Source organism: Muntiacus reevesi, chromosome X (assembly GCF_963930625.1).
Source record: "Muntiacus reevesi chromosome X, mMunRee1.1, whole genome shotgun sequence".
NCBI classification, from domain to species: Eukaryota; Metazoa; Chordata; class Mammalia; order Artiodactyla; family Cervidae; genus Muntiacus; species Muntiacus reevesi.
The window spans coordinates 121,404,070-121,423,286 of NC_089271.1; the positions used below are offsets into that span (position 1 = coordinate 121,404,070).

Here is a 19,217-nt window from a genome sequence, read left to right on the forward strand (position 1 = left end):
GAAGCTGCCACTTCCACCTCAAAGGTGGATGCAACAATGCAGTAATGAGCCAAGCTATTTCCTCCTACCACATCGTAAATGCTAAATATGTACTAATACAACAGGAATATGGAGAAAGAGCACAGAGCATCAAGATAAAAGAGGAGCACTCGGGAGCTATTGACAGTTTTCTTTCTGCCACCACATTTACCATAGCATAATAAAAAAAGATAATGTCATAGGACACAATTGAATAAGAAAAACTAGTTACACTATAATAAGAGATTATACTACTAGATTATACTATAATACTAAGTGCCATTATTGGGCACTTGCTATGGACCAGGCACTAGAGACCCATCATCTTGTGTAATCCTCACAGCCCTGTGAGGCTGGGATCATCATCTCCATTTTATAGATGAGAAAACTGAGGCTCGAGAAAGTTCCACACAACTAGGAAAGAGAAGAATGAGGACTCTAACATAAGGCTGTATGTCTCCAAAGGCCTCCAGGTAATTCTGATGAAGACTAACGTCTGAGAACCACTGGACCACACTAACTTGTGTGTCATACGACCAAGTCCTGCTGAGTAAAGCTTCGTCATGGTAAGATACCTAATCACCTCTCAGGTCAGGTATAGGGTGCATCCACTCATGCTGGGTTCAGGATCGCATATAGAACCCTTCTCTAGAGAACTTGGAAAATGAGAACCTGCTTATTCTCCTTGTCTCTGGACACCAGCATTATAACAAAACTTAACTGTACCCTTAAATGGCACTAACACTAAGATTTCTAGGCATACCTTAGCAATGAGGTAACCAAATTTTGTTTCTTAGCAGACAGTCAAAGAAGCCTGAAACACAAATCTTTGCCTGCCCCTCAGTACTCTCCATTCTTCTCGGACACTTAGCCTAAGGTCTTCTTAAAATTCAAATGAAGATGTATCCTGCTATGCACACTCTCACAAATAAGTTGAAAATTACCCTATTTTACAAACAATAAATCGTCTCTCTTCAAATTCATCACAATTCATTGACCAGGGAGAATATGACCTTGACACGCAGCCTGCAGCCACTTTTTAAACAATGATCCACTTTTTAATGTTTTATGGGGAAAGGGTGGCTTCTGCTTTAAAAAAAAAAAAAAAAAAAAAAGAGGGAACCAGAACAGCATATTTGAATTATGGGGATAGAAACAAAGTTAAATTTTACTCTTGACCAGAATTCAACTTCAGTTCACCAAAGAAAGTTTTCATCATAAAAGAGTGCTTTTAAGTTATGAACAGTAGGAAAGCATATGATTTAGAAAGAGAACAGGTTCTACGTTATTTTAAGGATGACCATTCAAAAACTGGCATTAATAAAGCCTAGTTTGTATGTGAGATTACATAAAATACTGTATAGCATCCTACTGGCCGAAAGGTAGATTACTTCTTATTACCTCCCTCTTTGGCCAGTCAGACGCTAAACCTTCTGGCAGAGACTCATATCCAACTGGAACGTCAGCATTAAGAAATTTCCTCTCTGGGACTTCCCTGGTAGTCCAGTGGCTAGGACTCTGCCTTCCCAATGCAGGGGGCCCAGGTTCAATGCCTGGTCAGGTAACTAGATGCTGCAACTAAGAGTTCATATTCTGCAACTAAAAATCCCACATGCCACAGCTAAAACCCCAGCCAAACTCTGGCACAGCCAAATAAACAAATAAATAAACAAATATTTTAAAAAGAAATTTCTTTTCCTTTTGAAAACTCAAAGGTGTAGGGTCTTCTTTCCGCCCTTAATGTAGTCATCAGTGGCTTCTCCCTTTCCCTGTCTATTTTACCCCAACAATTTCCACTTTCCTCAGCACTCTTTCCATTCCACTCTAGTGTTCACTTTCCCACCAAACTCAACCATGAACTTCTCCTCTCTCAATCCTGGAATGCTGGTTGATGCTGGAAAACAGCTCTCTACCGTCTGAGGCCGTTCTGCTGCTAAGTCACTTCAGTCATGTCTGACTCTGTGCGACCCCGTAGACAGCAGCCCACCAGGCTCCCCCGTCCCTGGGATTCTCCAGGCAAGAACACTGGAGTGGGTTGCCATTTCCTCCTCCAATGCTTGAAAGTGAAAAGTGAAAGTGAAGTCGCTCAGTCGTGTCCGACTCTTAGCGACCCCATGGACAGCAGTCCACCAGGCTCCTCCATCCATGGGATTTTCCAGGCAGGAGTTCTGGAGTGGGGTGGAAGCCGTTCTAGCCCATCTCAAACTTAGCTCAGCCTAGAAGCAATGAACCACTCCAGCTGTCCAACCCCAGATTAACACCTCTTCTCCCTGCTCCCACCCCACCCTCCCATTCTGGCCCAAGGCTCTCAGGCCACTGTTCTTTATCCTGTTTCATTCTGGAATTTCCATCATTCACCCTCCCTATATCTAGGATTCCGCCCACTTGCAGACTGGAAAAACTGGTGTATTCCCTCTTTCTCCTTCTTTCAAGGCCATTCTACTAACAATGGTGAATTCCTACTCCCACTCTGTATACTTACCTTAGTTGAGATTTTATAATTAATGCTCAGACTTGTAAGCCCTGGATCCCAGCTAACCTCTGCTTCCTGGGCCCTCCCAGGGCAGCAGCCATCAAAGCAAGTTTTTATGTTCCTCACACCAGCTCCAGATGACACCTTCCTCCTCTGGCTCATTATCCCCCCTCTTTCTCTATTCTGCATTTTTCAGTCTGTATAGTATCTCTAAACTTCCTATTTCCTTATGTGTAAATATATTTCTGTTTCTTCCCATATATCACTTTTTCTCTCTAGCCCTACTTTTACCCAAGATCCTTCTCTCATGGGGTCACAAAGAGTCGGACATGACTTAGCAACTGAATGACAACAATATCCTTCTCTCTTGCCCAAACCTTACTTATTCTAGCATGAAAGTTAAGAGTCTTAAAGGGTCTTCAAACTTTACTTTGGAAACATTATCCTGGAGATTTTAAGGTTCCACTTTTTCCTAGTTGGCCCTAAAATGGGATCAGTGATAGCCACCTTTCTTCCCTCTTCACTGCCTATCCAACCCACTTCTGACTTCTCTTTTTGCCTTCCTTCTTTCTAATATTCAAATCCTTTTCTCCTATAATTCTGTTCCTCTCAAAGAACACACTCTCTAAAACCCTAATCCAGACTCATCATGTTGAGAACCTTCCCCTCACCCCCATGTAGTGAACTATAGCACGAATAAGGCAAAGAGATGTCTGGAGGAACCCCTTTTGCTTCCCAAGAAAGTTTACACTCCTGAGAAAGAAAGGGATCCTCCTTCCCTCCCTATCCTCTCCTGGTAAATCAATACAGCCAGAGCTACAAGTGCCCTTGGTACAGCCACCATTTCTTGGGGAACTGCCTTCCACTCTGACCAATCCAGACTCCAAGTGCGGGGCTTGACAGGGACTCAGCTTTCCTCTGCCCTAGCCCGACAATCTGCAATCTCCTCCTTGTGACCTAAAGAACAAGCCCTCCTTAACCCAGACATCAGAGTCCACCCCACTTCCTCCATCAGCGACTTCTCAGGGCCAGAACATAAAGAAACCTACCTACCTTTGCTGCAAACCTAGCGATAGGGTCAGCTCTCTTATTAATGACGCCAATGTGAGTAAGGCTCTGTGCCCCATGGGCTGTGCCTCCTGTCCCCTACATCCACCCCCAGGGCAGCTGCCTCACTTGCCGTGTCAAAAGATGTCCACACAGCTAGCAATGTCCACACAGCTTAGTCAAGATGGCCATGTCCCTCCTCAACTCCATCAGCCTTCAGATTCTCTTAACTTCCATAACCAAGCCTCCTGCTCCTCCTAGCCCCCCCAGTATTTCCTACTAACTTTGCTGCTCCACCAGTATTTAACAGGTTCCTCACTCTATGTTTTGCTTCTATTTGGAGTCTCTGGATGATTTTTAGGATTAAGTTACCCCCATTTAATCTCCAGTGGAATCCTCCAAATTTCTTTCCTACATAACTGTCCTCTTCAGTACTACATGGACATCACCATCCAATTTAAGTACCCCTAAACTCTGCTCCACTGTGCTGCCTACCGTGTCTCCCAAAATAAAGCTTCCCCTCTCCCAACATTCAAGGACAAGACAGGTAAACAGAAAATTAAGTGGCCTTTAAAGTCCCTTCCAATGCTGTAATTTTATCATCAACCTAATCCACTCCCAACCCCAAACGCATCCTGCATTCATTTCCCCTGAAATACGTTTCAGCGGACTGACTTGGAGAAATAGCCTTCTAAGCTGAAAGACCCACGGGCTAACCAGGGTAGCGCAAACCTACCAATGCACCCGAGAAGTGTCATCAAACATTTTTGCAATCGTACTCCACCTCTGTGCCCAACCGCCTGGAGAGTATTCACTCGGCTGTCACAGAAGTTACCAGGCTCCCTTCCCACGCTAGCATAAAGAGCCCCTAAACTGGGCTAGACTCCTGGGTTAGCCTCGTCCTCACCAAGATACGCTTGTCCTTACTGTCTACTCCAGGAGACACCAAGAATGAGTAAGTATCACCGCATCAACAGCTTCATTCAGACAACGTCTAAAATTTTCAAAACAATAAAACAAAAACAGAGTGCCTCCAACAGCAGGTGGGGTGGGAGGGTGGTACAGAAGCCCCCACCCCCCACACCGGCCTCCGCGGTTTGCAGTCTGCTTGCCTCGCGCCTTCCCCTTGACCACCTCTTTCCCTACAACAATCTCCCCCACCTCCATAACTCGAAATCCCCAGCTGAGGTGCGGCCGGCTCCTCCCAGCCTTGCCCCGGACGTCCCTCTGGCCAAGCCTTCCTCTCGGCGGGACCCCGGAGAGCAGGGCCCCCTCCATCGTTCAGTTCACCTCCCGGTCCCTTCCCGGACCCCTGGGCACCCCCGCAGGGCTCCCGTCCCGAAGCAGAACCTCGACGAGCCAAGCCCACGAGGCCCGTCGCGGGACCCACCCCCCGCTTCCTTCTCCCAGCACCTCGTCCTCCATGCACCCGGCCCCCGGGGCTCTCCGTCGTCTCCGTCCGGGCTCGTACCGCCCCCCGTCGGGGGCTCCACCCCCCGCCTGCCCCCGCCCCCAGTCCGGCCCCCTCCCCACCGCTCGCCGCCGGCGCCCTCTGCTCCGGCACGGGACTCCCTTTGGCCTCCGTTCCCCGCCCAGAAGCGGCGGCGGCGGCGGCAACGGCGGCGGCGGCCCCAGCAGGAGCAGCAGCGGCGGCGGCAGCGGCGGCGGCGGCAGCAGCGCCGCCCCGGCCCCGCCCCGCCGCCCGCCGGAGCCCCACGCCCCGCCCGCCCGCCCCGCCGCGGGACTGCTCCCCCCGAAGCCCACCACTAAGCCCCCCCGCACTCCCCAGCTGCGATCTGTTCGAATCCAGCTCCGCCGGGCCTGCTGTCCGTTCCTCACGCCCCTCAGGACCCGGGGTGGGGGAGCCCTGGGGTTCGTGGCCATCCCTCTCCCTCCTTCCCCAAGGGCTGAGGGATTGCCCCTGATCCCGAAACCCGGCCCCGTAACCGGAGCCTCCCTCCTTGCAGTCCTCGGCTTTGCTCTCAGACCCCTCGCCTTCAGGCCTGGCGCGAAGCGGATGGAGAGCTTGCACGCCGGGATCTCCCCCCTGGCTTGCCAGGGCTAGTATGAATTACCCCCATCTCATCCTCCTTCAATTTAAGCCCCCTCCCCGCCGCGCCCGGCCCGGCGGCCCCCGCCCCTACAGCGAGGGCAGCGGAGCCAGGGCGCTCCGAAGTCATCCCCCGCCTTTTTTCCAGGGACTCGGATAATTGCCCCTGCCCCCATCACAGCACTCCCACTCCCGAACCCAGGCCCCGCCGCCACCTAGGGGTACCCCTTACCCTACGGTTCCTGCACCCCGACACCAGGGAGAAAGCAGCCCTTCAGAGCACCCGTCGCACCTCCCCTCTGAGGTTGGAGGGTATTTTCTCCTGGTCTCTTCAGGACTTCATCACGGACAGCCCCCCCCTCAAAAAAAAAAAAAAAAAAAACAAGCCCTTTCTCGCCCTGCCCTGCTGGCTAGCCTCCCTTCGGATGGTCGGATCCTCGGAGCAGGGGGTTGGGGCCAGGTAGTTAACAAGACCGATGCCTCCACCTCCCTTTCCGAGGAGTGGGGTAATTCCAATGGTTTCCCCCCCAGGATCAACCAGACCCCCGTTTCCATGGAGACCCCCGCCCAGCCGGGAAGAAGACTCTCGGATCGTGGTGAACAAGTCTCACCTGGCTAAGGGGAGAAGGGGTGAGGAGGGGGTAGGGTATGGCACGGATGGGGTACGAAGGTGGGAAGTGGAGGGGAGCTGTCCCAAAGGGAGGGGCGAGGGCAGATTGAGCTCCAGGGAGCGCTACGTCCGGGGACACGAAGAGGACGGCGCCCCCGGGGGACAAGCAGAGCGGCCGCGGGGCGAAGAAGGGACAGGGTTGGGGAAAGGCTTGAGGTAGAAAGGAGCGGGTGGGGGATATGAGAAAGCTGGGGAGTCAAAAGGGGTGGAAGGGTTGGGGGAGAGAAAAAAAAGACGCACCTGTTCCCGACTCGGCTCCGCGGGGAGGCTCAGGCCGCCACCCGGACTCCCTCTAACCCCTTCAGAGCCACCACCCGCCTAATACTGCCCCGATCTGATGCCCCCTCCGCCCCTTATTGCCACCGACCTCCTTCTCCTCTCTCTCGGCGGCGGCGGCGGCGGTCGGACTCTAGGAACTGAGAGGAAGAAGGGAGGGCTCAGCAAAGCGGAGGAGAGACAGAGCCACACACTGGCAGCAGCCGCGGCGAGCGAAAGAGTGAGGGGGAGAGCGGTGTGTGTGTGTGTCTGTGTGTGCGAGCGAAGCCTGGTGGAGTGGGTGCCGGTCGCAGGGCTCGACGGGAAGTGGAGTCCGGTCGGGTTCGCGGGTGGCGCCGGCCCCCGCTCTGCGGGACTACAACTCCCAGAATGCCGCCTGCCCGGGGGGAGGAATAGGGAGGAGGAGGCGAAGGGAGGGAGCAAGCAAGAGAGGGAGGGACGAAAGCAGGGAGCAAGCGGCGGCGAAGGGGGCAGAGCCAAGCAGCCCCGTTGACACTGGGAGGGGAGGGGAGGAGGAGGGGATCGCTGCGAGGACCGAGCAGATTCCGGAGAGGGAGGCAGCGGTGGCTGCAGCAAGCCGGGCAAAAAGCTAGACTCCCAGGAGAGGCGAAGGTGCTCAATTCGAGGGGCTGCAGGAGCCCCACGCCCCCCCCCCACCGTACGCCCCACCAAGGGGGAGGTTGAGGAAGGGAAAAGATCAGTGCACCATGGTCAGGGATTTCTCTCTTTCTTCCAACGCTCTCCACCTTATGCCCCGACCTGACTTTCTCAGGCCACCGGTGCTGGATCCAGTGTGCAAATCCGGAGACCCCCGATCTCCCCTGCCCAGCAGTACAGAGCAGACGCATTCAGTCCCCTTCTCCCAGGGGCCTGAGGGAGGCTCCCCTTGCTGGCAGGGCGTGACTCCCCCCTTCTTCCCGCCCCCCCTCGTCGCCACCCCTCATCTCCCTCCCCGGAACCCCTCCCTTGAAGCCGGGGCTCGCGTCTCCCTCCCCGCCAAGAAAGGGAGTCCCTCGGGGGCGACTACCCAGCCCCCTCCCTTATACTGGGCCCTTACCCACCAGTATCCCCTTCTTTAGCGTTGCCCCCCCTCACCTAAGTAATAGTGGGGGCGACCCGAGTTGGACTGGTGGCTACTTTTCCTCCGAGACCAGCCGTCCTTGGCCACGCCGACCCTGTGTAGAGACAGAGAAACACATTAACACTGCTGTTCCTCCCCTCGAGTTCGGATGCCCGTGGAAATGGCTCACAAGGAAAGAGGGGTTGGTACTGGAAGTGAGCTGGGGGAGAATCCCAATACTCAAACCTCATCCCACGCGTGGAAATCCAGAGATTCGGCCTCTTCCTTAAAAGCCATCAAATCGCTTGGGGAGGGGGGCGTTAGTTGGGGTAAATTATCTAAACCCCAATGTCCATGCGACTCGAAGCGACGCTACATGTAGGAATAAAGATAGGAACCAGGCTGCCGCCGCGAGAGGAAAAGTATACCCACCCCCCGCGGTCGTCCACCCCCAAACACACACCCCTAGGAGAGTCAGATGGCCGAGTAAGGCGGGGGAGGCGGTGGGAGTGCTGGAGAGTGAAAAGGTTGTGGCGGGGAGGGTCCGCGGCCCCCTGAGAGCAGAATCCAGATGCTAAAGAGGTTGCGGGGGGGGGGGGGAGGTGGTGTGCGGCATAATTGCAGACAGTGTCTCTCCGCGCTTTTCCCGGAATCGCCGCCGAACACCGTCTAACACTCGTAGTTGCTTACCAGTCAATCCCCTAGCCCCATTTGTGCGCGTGAGGCGGCCGGAGCCCGGGAAGCCCGGGCACAAACTCCGCGGAAGCTGGCCTTCGCCGCCGCCGCGCTACCACGGGCCTCCCTCCCTTTGCTGGCGGCCCCGCCGATCTACCTTCGCCCCCGGCCGAGGCCAGACCCCGCTCCCAACTCCACGCCCCTACTCCACCCCCAGCCCCCCCTCCCCTCGCCCTCTCCCCGCGAGCCGGGCCCAGCCCCTAGCACCGCCCCGCCCTACCGCTCGGTCCCGAGCCCAGCAAGTGCCCCGAACTCGCCCCCCGCCCCCACGCCCAGGCCAGTCCTGCCGGGCCTGGTTTCCCCCTCCCGCCGCGCCCCGCCCCCGAATCCACGTCCTACTTCGCCACCCAACTCGGCCCGGTCCGGGTTCGGCCCGCGCCCAGGCCACCGGAGTCCCCGGTTCGGTCCGGTGTACGGCCACCCACCCCGCCCTTGCCTGGGTGCCGGCCTGGCCCGCTGCCTGCGCCCGCCGAGCCGACTCGGGCGCGCGGTCCGGGTCCCGGTCCCGGTGCCGGCCTCGGTCCCGGCGGCGTTGCCGCGTCTCGCCACGAGGGCTGGGTCCACGCAAGATCCGAACCCGCGCGGGGTGGGGGCGGCGGAAAGCAAGTTTCTTTATCTCCCCTCCGCCCCCGCCGCAGGGCCGCGCCGTCCCCCGCCTCCCACGGCGCCCCCTTCACCTGGGCAGAGCCCCTCGCCGGCTGTCGCAACTTTGCTCTTCTCCACGCTGCCGGGGAAGCGGGCGAAGCGCGAGGAGGAGGGAGGTGGCGGGGGGTGCTGGGATCAGGCCGCTGGGCTCTGGGAGGACACGTGGGGGAGGAGGGGAAGGAGGAGGAGGAAGGGGGGGCGGGCCTGCAGTTCTCGGGGCTCCCCCTGCCAGCCCCGGGGAAGCCGGAACCTCGCCAGGCAGCCGCAGACCCCGCACTGGCCACGGGGGAAGAACGGAGCCACCTTCCCCGGCCAGCCCTTGGCTCCAGGAAGGAGGGGGGGCGAGCAACGCCGCTCGGGGTCGGAGAGCAAGCGTTTTCGCTCGAGCTTTCTGTGTGACTCTCTCTCTCTCGGTTTAGCCTCTGTGTAAGCGGGTGGTGGTTAGGGTCTTGCGTGCGCGGGGTGGGGGGCGCCCCCGCCGGACGCCCCGCCCCTCCCCCGGCCCCCCACTTCCCTAACCCGGGCGACCTCGGTGCGTGGCTCCGACGCTTGGGCACCGAGGCCGCCCGCGGGTGCAGCCCCAGCCCCGGCGCCGAAGTGGGACAGGTGCTGGGGAAGGGAAAATGCCGGGGCTCGCTGTCTCGCGTCGCGTCTCCGGGGCGTCCCACCCTTCGTGGCAACCGCCCCGGCTGCAAACCTCCCTAGGCAGACCTCAAAGGGCAGCCCCCGGCCTGGGCGTGGAGACATGGGGGTGGGGGGGCGGCGGGAGTGAGAGGCCGGAGGGAGGAAGGAGGAGGGGGCGAAAGGTCTGTAAAGGGGGAAGCCTGCTCGACTCGGGCCGAAAACCTGGCTCGAAGAGGATTCAGCTTCTGCCCGCTTTCTCTGGGCTCCTCAGACACCAAACTGAACCCCTTGACCCTTACCCTTTACCCTAACGACTCCTTTCCTGGCTAAAGGAATAAATCCTCCTACGTGTTTACATCCCAGGCTATCCCCGGGACTGAAGGGCTGAGAAGTCTGCGGTCCACACTGGAACTCTGATGACTTTACATTAACTCAGGAGGAGAGCAGCTTGCGATGGATCTCAAGCTGCCGGCCTTCTTGCTTTCAGTCTTTGGGTGTTTCTTAGCAGCTCCAGCCCTGAGTCCCTGGTGGGGACTTCAAAGGCACGGCCTCAACCTAGAGGGTATTAGGGGAGGTGCCCGGCAGTTCCTGGAGGGTTCAGGGCATTATTGTCAACGGAATGTGAAATGAATAGCAGGAATTTGAAAAAAATCTTTATGTGCAGATATATTGATATTATTTATTATATATTTATCTATACTAAGGAAGCCAGAGGGTCATTTGGACTAAAAGGAAGCCCAGCAGGATTAATGTCTTCCTCCTCCTTCTCCCCGCCCCCCTGCCTTTGTCCTAGGCCCAGAGGTTCCATCCCTAAGCTATGGGGTGTCTTCTCTCCTTTGGAAGGACTTTAGAGATGGCAGTTGAAACTTGCCTGGTATGCCTGCCTCACCTGGTTTGAAGGATGCGCGTGAGTACTGTGGAGGAGGGCAAGCATGAAGGCTGAAGTGGTTTTGCTTTTGAGGCCTGGCGTTCTGCGACCCCTCTTGCTTGTCCTCACCAACCTCAAAATCTATTGCCAGTGGTGAGGACAGACTGCTTGCCATTTTGCTTTGCTTGGGGGAACCTCTTCACTAGCTGTTTTACTTGACCGCTCCCACCCTGCCATGCACCGCACGCACGTACATTAAAAAGTGCTTGGCCTTAGTTGCACCAAGGGAAAGTGAAGATTTGGAAATGATTGTTTAAGCTAATCAATATATGAACTCAGAATGCATTCTTAAAGGGGGGAAATTGCCTCTATCAGGCCTGATAACGCAGACCCCACCAATTCTGCTTTGATTCACATTGGCCGTCTTCAGTGATTTTAATTAACCCGGTAATTACTGCATCTCCACATCTCTTAAGGCCCTTAGGGCCTTAGGGCTACTTTGTTCCTTGGTTTGAGGCTGAGATGGATTTTGGACATCTCCATTCCCTCTCGTTTGTGTCTCACCATTTGGCTGCATCATTTATCTGGTGAAATGAAGGTTGGGGCAAGATGGTTATTTCCTGGCTGAAGCTTTAGCTTTTCTGAGCCCTTTCCTGTTGGGGGCCACACTTCCTGCCCTGCAGGAGATGATGGGAAACCAAGGAGCAGGGTAGGGAGAGTTGTGGGAAACCTTGTAAAGAATGTAGATTTAAATGATTATTTTATTTGAGGCTAGAACCACAATATCATCATCATAATACCTTATCTTTGTACAACATCGGAGTGTTTACAAAGCCCTTTCAGTTGTGTTATTTCATTTGTTTCTCACTGCAGCTCTTGATTTTTTAATTGAGGAAACTGAGGCCAGGAGCGGCTCTGCGCAGCTAGCTGAAGGTCACATGGCTAGTGAATGCCCGAACCAGGATTCAACCTCAGTAGTCCTGTTTCCACATATGGAGCTCCTTTTAATATGGTATGGGGCCTCCATTTCATGTCAAAAATATTCCCTTTCAGGCAGATTTGTTTTTCTAGTTGTTTCTCCCATCAATAACAGCTGGACTCAGAGAGGCAGCTTGTTGTAATGGAAAGAGGATTGTTTGGAGAGTTCTAAGAATCCCATCCCAGTTCTGTCTTGTCGATAGCTAGCAGTGGGACCTCAGGCAAGCCCTAGAATGTAAGCAGTGCAAGCCCTGTGCCAGGTAATGTGTTTTGGGTCTTCCCCATGCTCTAAAATATAGAAATCAATGCACCTGTCATACTTCCCTCACAGGCACACACCTGAGCATCAAATGAAATAATGGATGGGAAATAATTTTGTACACTGTAAACTACTAGGCTCATACAAGAGTTGTTATTATTAGCGTTGGCACCACCAGCCCCCCTAGATGTGGCACGGAGATTTAGGGGTGACACTGGCCTGAGCCCTGTCTTTGTGAGCTGACCAGACAAAACAGGGCATTGAGGGGGGGGGGTGTCCCAGGGTAATTTAGGCCCCAAACCAAACCTCTGGCTAAATTCATAGGATAATTGCTTCAATTCTCTGCTTTGTTCTGCAATCATAGGCCTTGTCTCTCTGGTAAAACAGCCCAGTCCTATGACAACAACAACAATAAAATCCCAGTGGTTTAGATCTTTAGAGTGTCAGAATGAAGCAGATTTGCAGCTTCTGGTCATCCCTTCAGTCCCTGCAGTTGAAGGTGAAGTCAGTTGAAGGTGAAGTCAGGTTTGGAACCTAGGGTCTCAAGCCTGTCAAAGGACTCATGCTAAGTCACCCTACTTGAAAGCAGACCAGAGGAGATCAGGGTTCAGAAAGGGACTTGCAAATCTGGGGAAAGAATGGGGCTGGTACTAGACTGACTGTGAGTTACACACACTATGTGCTTTCCAGTGTTTCACTTATCTTCTGGGTAGGGCCACAGAGAGCAATTCATTGCCGGTATTCGTATAAATTTCAAATGCACCTTATTGCCACAGGTTGCTGCTGGAGATGCATTCCAGCAGCTCACTGCAGCTGAGGAAGGCCTGGTCTCTGCCCTCTCAGAGCCCCGGGTCTAGATGGGGAGACAGTGTGTCTGGTTAAACTTAACTCTGTAAACAACTAACAATCTTTCTGGATTTTATAGCTGCGGGGCGGGGGGCGGGAAATGAGGAAGGGGGCTAAAATCACCCCAGAGCCCTCTCCAGATCAAGCCTCCTCCCTTCCTGAAGACTCCTAGGCACTTAACAAGGTTCTTAATCAAACAGACAGTGTTAGAGGTGGAAGGAACTCTAAGAAATCAACTGCCCTCCTGAAAAACTGGCTGCGACTGCTGGCTGCCAACAAAATCAAGTCCATGAGTCCTCACCTAACTTTCAGGGCCCTCCCTGGTTTGATTCCAGCCTTCTTTCCTTCCATGTCCCTCACAGGGCTTCTGTTCTCACCAAACTGGCCCTCTTGGCATTCCTTGGACAAGACCAGCGCTTCCTTGACTGTTCCCTCAGCTTTGTCTATGCCCTTCTCAGCTTGTTGAAATGGCACTCAACCATGACTCAAGCCTGCTCTTTCCTGCCACCTCTTCTCCCCCACTCCCTGACCCCACAGTTCTGAATTGGTCCCTTTACTTAGCACTTCTATGCTCTGCCTATCTATCTTTCCAACCAGATTTTCCCTTCCTTGGATGAAGGAACCCAGTATTTCTCATCTGTGTATCACAGCCTCTGTCCTCCCTTACCAATGTTGTCCACCCTGGCATGGAGTTGGCCCTCAAGAAGTGTTTGTTAAGTGAATGAATGGATGATCTAATCCAACCTCTTTATTTTGTAGTGGGGAAACTGAGGCCCAGAGTTGGTTTTCCTCCTAGCCAGTTATTAAGGACTCAGTTTTAGCAGAATTCTCCGGTGGTCCACTGGTTAGAGTCACAAGCTTCCACTACAGGGAGCGTGGGTCCGATCCCTGGTCTAGGAACTAAGATCCCGCATGCCACTCAACCAAAAAAAGGGAAAAAAACATTAAACACTCAGGTTTAAATCTTGGTCCTTTTCAGTCTTTCTCTTCCCATTTAGTGGTTTCATACAGTCTCTGAAGTTAGACAGATGTGGTTTGAATCCTGACTCTGCCACTTCCTAGCGATATTACTTTGGACACTCCACTTTTTCTGAGCCTCAGTTTCCTCATGTATAACATGGGACCTAATAAATATCTCCTGAAAATGTTTCAACGGTCAAATGAGTTCTGTATCTTAAGTACTTCATAAAGTGCCTGACCTCCAGTGGACATCCCATAATAGTTTTCTGGTTATTGTGTTTAACGTGAGGAGTTTTTAAAGAGTTCAGAACTTGGGAACACCTGCTGAATTCAAGCCTGGAAATAAAAGTCACAACCTGAACACAGAGAAAAAGAGAGGTGTATTTTTGAAGAGGAGAATGGAATAAAATGTAGTTAGACTTTTCAGTCAGTCAAACTATTACCTCTTCCTCCAAAGAGGCTGAAGAAGCTCAGGAACAGTTCTCAGCCCAGAGGCCCACATTCGGTGGGAACTCCCCAAATTGCAGTTCCTGGAGCGGTGCATTCCTCTGGTTGTAGTGGTGGTTCTGTGTTGGCTTGGGGATGCTGACCCGAGATTGACGTGCCCTGCTGAAGCTACACATGCTATTCTCACCCCTATCTGTGTACCTACAGGACACCGTTCACCTGGCCAAATCCTTCAAGCCCCACTTCCATGAAGCTTTCCCTGAACGCTTTTGCCTCTGAACTCTTGACCCCATAGGTAAGCCCTGCTTAACAGTTAGTTCTTTTCTGTGTTCTGTGCCCTAGTTCTACCTCTCCATCTGAGGGCAGGCACCTTGTCATAGGCATAGAAGGTGCATCCCCCACAATGCCCAGCAGTGTTTGAGGAGGCAGCACTCCAGGAATACTTTGGGATTGTTTGACCGTAGGTGTTCAGTGGGGGCATGGGACCCTTCAAGTCTCACCCACACTCTATCATTTCCCACCCCCCTCAACCTCCCCCCCTGTACACCACACTTCTCAAATCATCCACCCCCAGGATACCCCAACCTTTTCAGTAACCATCTTCTCTCTTAGAATTTGCAAATATCTGGAGGGCAAGGGCCATGTGTTACTATGTCCTCTGCACAGCCCAGCATAGCACTTCCGACATTAGCAAACTAGAGTAAGCACATGGTTTTGTTACTATAGATAACTTGGTAAAGATACCATGCTTATTTCAGGACTGTGTGTTTATATGTATTCTTGTGTGTCTGTTCTTGCTCATTAAACTTCAAGGGGCTCCAGAGGAAGAATTGTCCATTTTGGGAAGGCAGTCACAAGATAAAAAAGACAGGTTGAGACCTGGGATTTAGATTTTTTTTTTTTAAAGCTAGAAAGCCAGTGTTCTCCCTTCAGTACCTACTCAGTTTAAATGCTCATACCAGGACTTCTCCAGTGGTCCTGGTGGTCCAGTGGCTAAGACTCCATGCTCCCAATTCAGGAGGCTCGGGTTCAATCCCTGGTCAGAGAACTAGATCCCACATGCCTCAACTATGAGTTCACATGCTGCATCTAAAAGGCTGACATAAAAAAAAAATAAAAAATAAAAGGCTGACATAAATAGCAGCCGTTTGTACACAAGAGGAGAAGGAGAGGGTGGGATGATTTGAGAGAATAGCATTGAAACATGTACATATTATCATATGTAAAATAAATAGCCAGTGGGAGTTTTCTGAATAACTAGGGGAACCCAAAGCAGGTGCTCCATGACAACCTGGAGTGGGGAGGGAGGTAGGAGGGGTTTCAGGAGGGAGGGGTCACAGGTATGCCTATGGCCCATTCATGTTGATGTTTGGCAGAGGCCATCACAATGTTGTAACTATCCTCCAATTAAATAAAATTCAAAAAATAAATAAATTTTAAAAAGAAATGCCAACTACAGTTCCTAAATTTGTCTCTAAAAAAATAAATAAATAAAAGATCACAGGTGCCACACCTAAAAAAAAAAAATAACCCCGCATGTCACAACTAAGACCCAGTGCCACCAAGTAAATAAATATATATTCTTAAAAATACCAACACCAAAATTTCTCAAATTTAATATACACAAGTCTTGTGGGTGGTGCTGTCAAAATTCAGATTCCAAGGCACCCACCCACCTGGGCTTTAATTGAATAGATCTGAGGTGGACTCTTATACTCTGAATTTCCAATAGTCGCTACCGGGAAGTTGGAACCAGAGGATTCCTAGACGACCCCTTGAAAGACATTGAGCACTCTTTCCATTTTCATTTTCACCCAGGGACCCCCCAAATTTTCACTGCCAAAGGTTTTATGAATTTTCTCTTCACAGGCCCCATTTTAAACACATGTAACTTAGTGTGTGCTGCACACTGTTGCAAGGATTTTACAAATAATAACTCAGTATAACTTCTTAAGGTAAATATCATCATTTTCTCCTTTTACAGATGAAGAAATTGAAGCACATAAAGGTTCAGTGACTTGCTCAAAGTTCAGTTACTTGCTTTCAAAGTAGTAACTTTTTTTTTGACAACCCCCCATGCCATGTGGTATTTTAGTTCCTTGACCAGGGATTGAACCCATGACCTCTGCACTGGAAGGCAGAATCTTAACCACTGGTGAAGTCCTAGTAAGTTTTTTAAATGGAGGTTAAATTTACATAACATAAAGAAACAACTTTGTTTTATTTTACTTTTTGCATGGCATGTGGGATCTTAATTCCCTGACCTGGGATTAAACCCACTCCCTCTGCAGTGGATGCCCAGAGTCTTAACCACTGGACCACCTGGAAAGTCCCTAAATTAACTAATGTGTGCAATGCAGTGTGGAGGGGGGAATAAATTAGTAATTAGGGATTAACATATACACACTACTATATGTAAAATAGGTAAACAGCAAGGACCTACTGTATAGCACAGGAAACTACTTAATATCTTATAAAAATCGACAATGGAAAAGAATCTTTAAAAGAATATATATGTGTGTGTATAACCAATATACTTGGTGTACATTTGAAACTATCAAAATACTGTAAATTACCTATACTTCAGTAAAAAACAAAAAAACAAATGCTCTATAAAAACATTCCATATTAAAAAATTAGAAATATAGAAAATATTAGTCAATGTTGGCATTAACAATAAATTCAACACTGAAAAATAATAAAGTATGCAATTGCCTGGCATTTAGTACATTCACAGTATTGTGCAACAACCTCCTCTGCCTAGTTCCAAAACATTTTCATCACCCCAAAATGAAACTCCATACCTGTTAAAAAATTGCTCCCCTTTTGACCTCCCCCCAGACTCTGGCTACTTCCCATCTGCTTTCTGTTTCTACAGATTTACCTATTCAGAATATTTCATTTAAGTGAAACCATATAATATGTGGCTTTTTGTTTCTATCTTCTTTCATTTCAGTATCATGTTATTGAGGTTCCTCTGCACTGAAGCATGTATCCTCATCCCTTTTTATGACTGAATAATATTCTGTAGAATGAATACACCACAATTTGTTTATCCACTCCCAGCTACTAAGTTTTGAAGTTGGGATCTGAATCCAGGCAGTCTGGTTTCAGAGTCTGTGTTCTTAACCCTCTGTATTCAAAATATTTATCTCCTGGTGGTCCAGTGACTAAGACTGCATGCTCCCAATGCAGGGAGCCTGAGTTTGAGTCCTGGTCAGGGAACTAGATCCTACATGCCACAACTAAGAGTCCTCATGCTGCAACTAAATATCCTGCATACCGCAACTAAGACCCACCCAGCTCAGTCAAATAAATAAACCGAATCAAAAATAAATATTAAAAAATTATCGACTTAAATGGGATATATTTTAAGTAATAATTTTTCATTGAATAATATAGCAGATACATATAAAATTGGGCCAGAACTTCAGATCAGCCCAAGCTAGTCACACCAAAGTCATTTAATTCTGGCCAAAGTCAAAAACACTCTCCTTTGTAGTTAACCTCTGCAACCACCTGCTGGTATGTTTCACTAGACCTTATGAAATACCAGCGTAATTCATTGATTCTCTCTCAGGCTATTAATGGGTTCAGGGACCCCAGTTTGGGATTCACTGATGGCAAATCCCTGCAAGACACCCTGTTGGGTAGATTCTATTGAGTTGCTCATTAAACTCTACTCACAATCTGGGAAGTGGGCTCATACATGTCAGAAAGCTTTTCCACACCAAGAAGCTAAATAAGAAAGGAGTTGAAAATTAACTTTTACTAAATTGGCTAATTCCGGGTTTCCCTAGTGGCTCAGTGGTAAAGAATTCACCTGCCAGTGCCAGAGACACAGGTTCAGTCCTGGTCCGGGAAGATCCCACATGCCATGGAGTAGTTAAGCCCGTGTATCACAGCTACTGAGCCTGTGCTCTAGTGGAGCCTGGGAGCCGCCACTGCTGAGCTCATGTGCTGCAACTGCTGAAGCCCAGAGCCTGTGCTCCACAACAAGAGAAGCCACTGCAACGAGAAGCCCGCACACCACAACTGGAGAGTAACCCCCGCTCGCCACAACTAAAGAAAAGCCCTTGCAGCAATGAAGACCCAGCACAGCCAAAAATAAATAAATAAATAAAATGTTTAAATTGGCAAACTCCAAAATCCAGAAAATCATTCGGCTTCAATGTTCTAGTTAGTTAGCCAACTAGAATTTCCCCACCAAGGGTGCACATGGCTATGTACCGGGGACCAATAAGACAGTCCTTTAACTGCCCCCACCAAATGCAAACTAGGACAGCCACTATAGAGAACAGTGTGGAGATTCCCTAAAAAACTGGAAATAGAACCACCACATGACCCAGCAATCCCACTGCTGGGCATACACACTGAGGAAACCAGAACTGAAAGAGACACGTGCACCCCAATGTTCATTGCAGCACTGTTTACAATAGCCGGGACATGGAAGCGACCTAGATGTCCATCAGCAGATGAATGGATAAGAAAGCAGTGGTACATATACACAATGGAATATTACTCAGCCATTAAAATGAATTCATTTGAATCAGTTCTAATGAGGTGGATGAAACTGGAGCCTATTATACAGAGCGAAGTAAGTCAGAAAGAAAAACACCAATACAGTATATTAATGCATACATATGGAATGTAGAAAGATGGTAACAATGACCCTATATGTGAGACAGCAAAAGAGACACAGATGTAAACAACAGACTTTTGGACTCTCTGGGAGAAGGCGAGGGTGGGTTGATTTGAGAGAATAGCATTGAAACATGTATATTATCATATGTGAAACAAATCGCCAGTCCAGGTTCGGTGCATGAGACAGGGTGCTTGGGGCTGGTGCACTGGGATGACCCTGAGGGATGGGATTGGGAGGGAGGTGGGAGGGGGCTCAGGATGGGGAACACATGTACACCCATGGCTGATTCATGTCAATGTATGGCAAAAACCACTACAATATTGTAAAGTAATTAGCCTCCAATTAAAATTAATTAATTAATTAAAAAAAAACTGCCCCCACCAAAAGGTGACAGCCTAAGCCGGACTGCCCAGAGAGAACTTCCAGACCCAGAGTGTCTGCTCTGACAAAACCTGAGGTGAGAATGCTGTTCCAACACAATGCTAATCGCATGATTTTTCTCCTGACTCTTCAAGGCTGTGGACAAAAAAAAAAAAAAAAGAATCAGGCTTGCTTCTCCTCTGGAGGTTTGTGATACCTGTGCCACGTGTCTGAGAGACCATTTGATGTTCTGAGC

General features: G+C 50.5%; 1 protein-coding gene and 1 long non-coding RNA gene across 6 annotated transcripts in view; one reads left to right on the forward strand and one right to left on the reverse strand.

Annotated features, from left to right (window-relative positions):
• Nucleotides 1–9,189, reverse strand: part of BCORL1 (BCL6 corepressor like 1) — a 61,585-nt gene extending 52,396 nt beyond the window's left edge. Inside the window, exons 1-2 of one of the 4 annotated variants that reach the window (XM_065916088.1) lie at nt 9,007–9,189; nt 7,630–7,709 (exon numbers count right to left, since the gene is read on the reverse strand). The gene's annotated coding sequence lies outside the window, so the exon portion shown is untranslated. Of the gene's footprint in view, nt 1–6,625; nt 6,736–7,629; nt 7,710–8,284; nt 8,401–9,006 lie in introns of those variants that run through there. The other 3 variants (XM_065916084.1, XM_065916085.1, XM_065916086.1) reach the window with 3 other exon arrangements.
• Nucleotides 9,190–10,324: 1,135 nt separating this feature from the next.
• On the forward strand, nt 10,325–18,037 carry LOC136154810 (uncharacterized). Of its 2 annotated transcripts, none has more exons than XR_010660522.1 (4): nt 10,325–10,505; nt 11,340–11,478; nt 14,164–14,251; nt 17,757–18,037. It is a non-coding gene; the product is annotated as an uncharacterized lncRNA (long non-coding RNA). The 2 variants fall into 2 exon arrangements; XR_010660523.1 differs by lacking the exon at nt 17,757–18,037 and adding an exon at nt 15,941–16,032.
• Nucleotides 18,038–19,217: the final 1,180 nt, after the last annotated feature.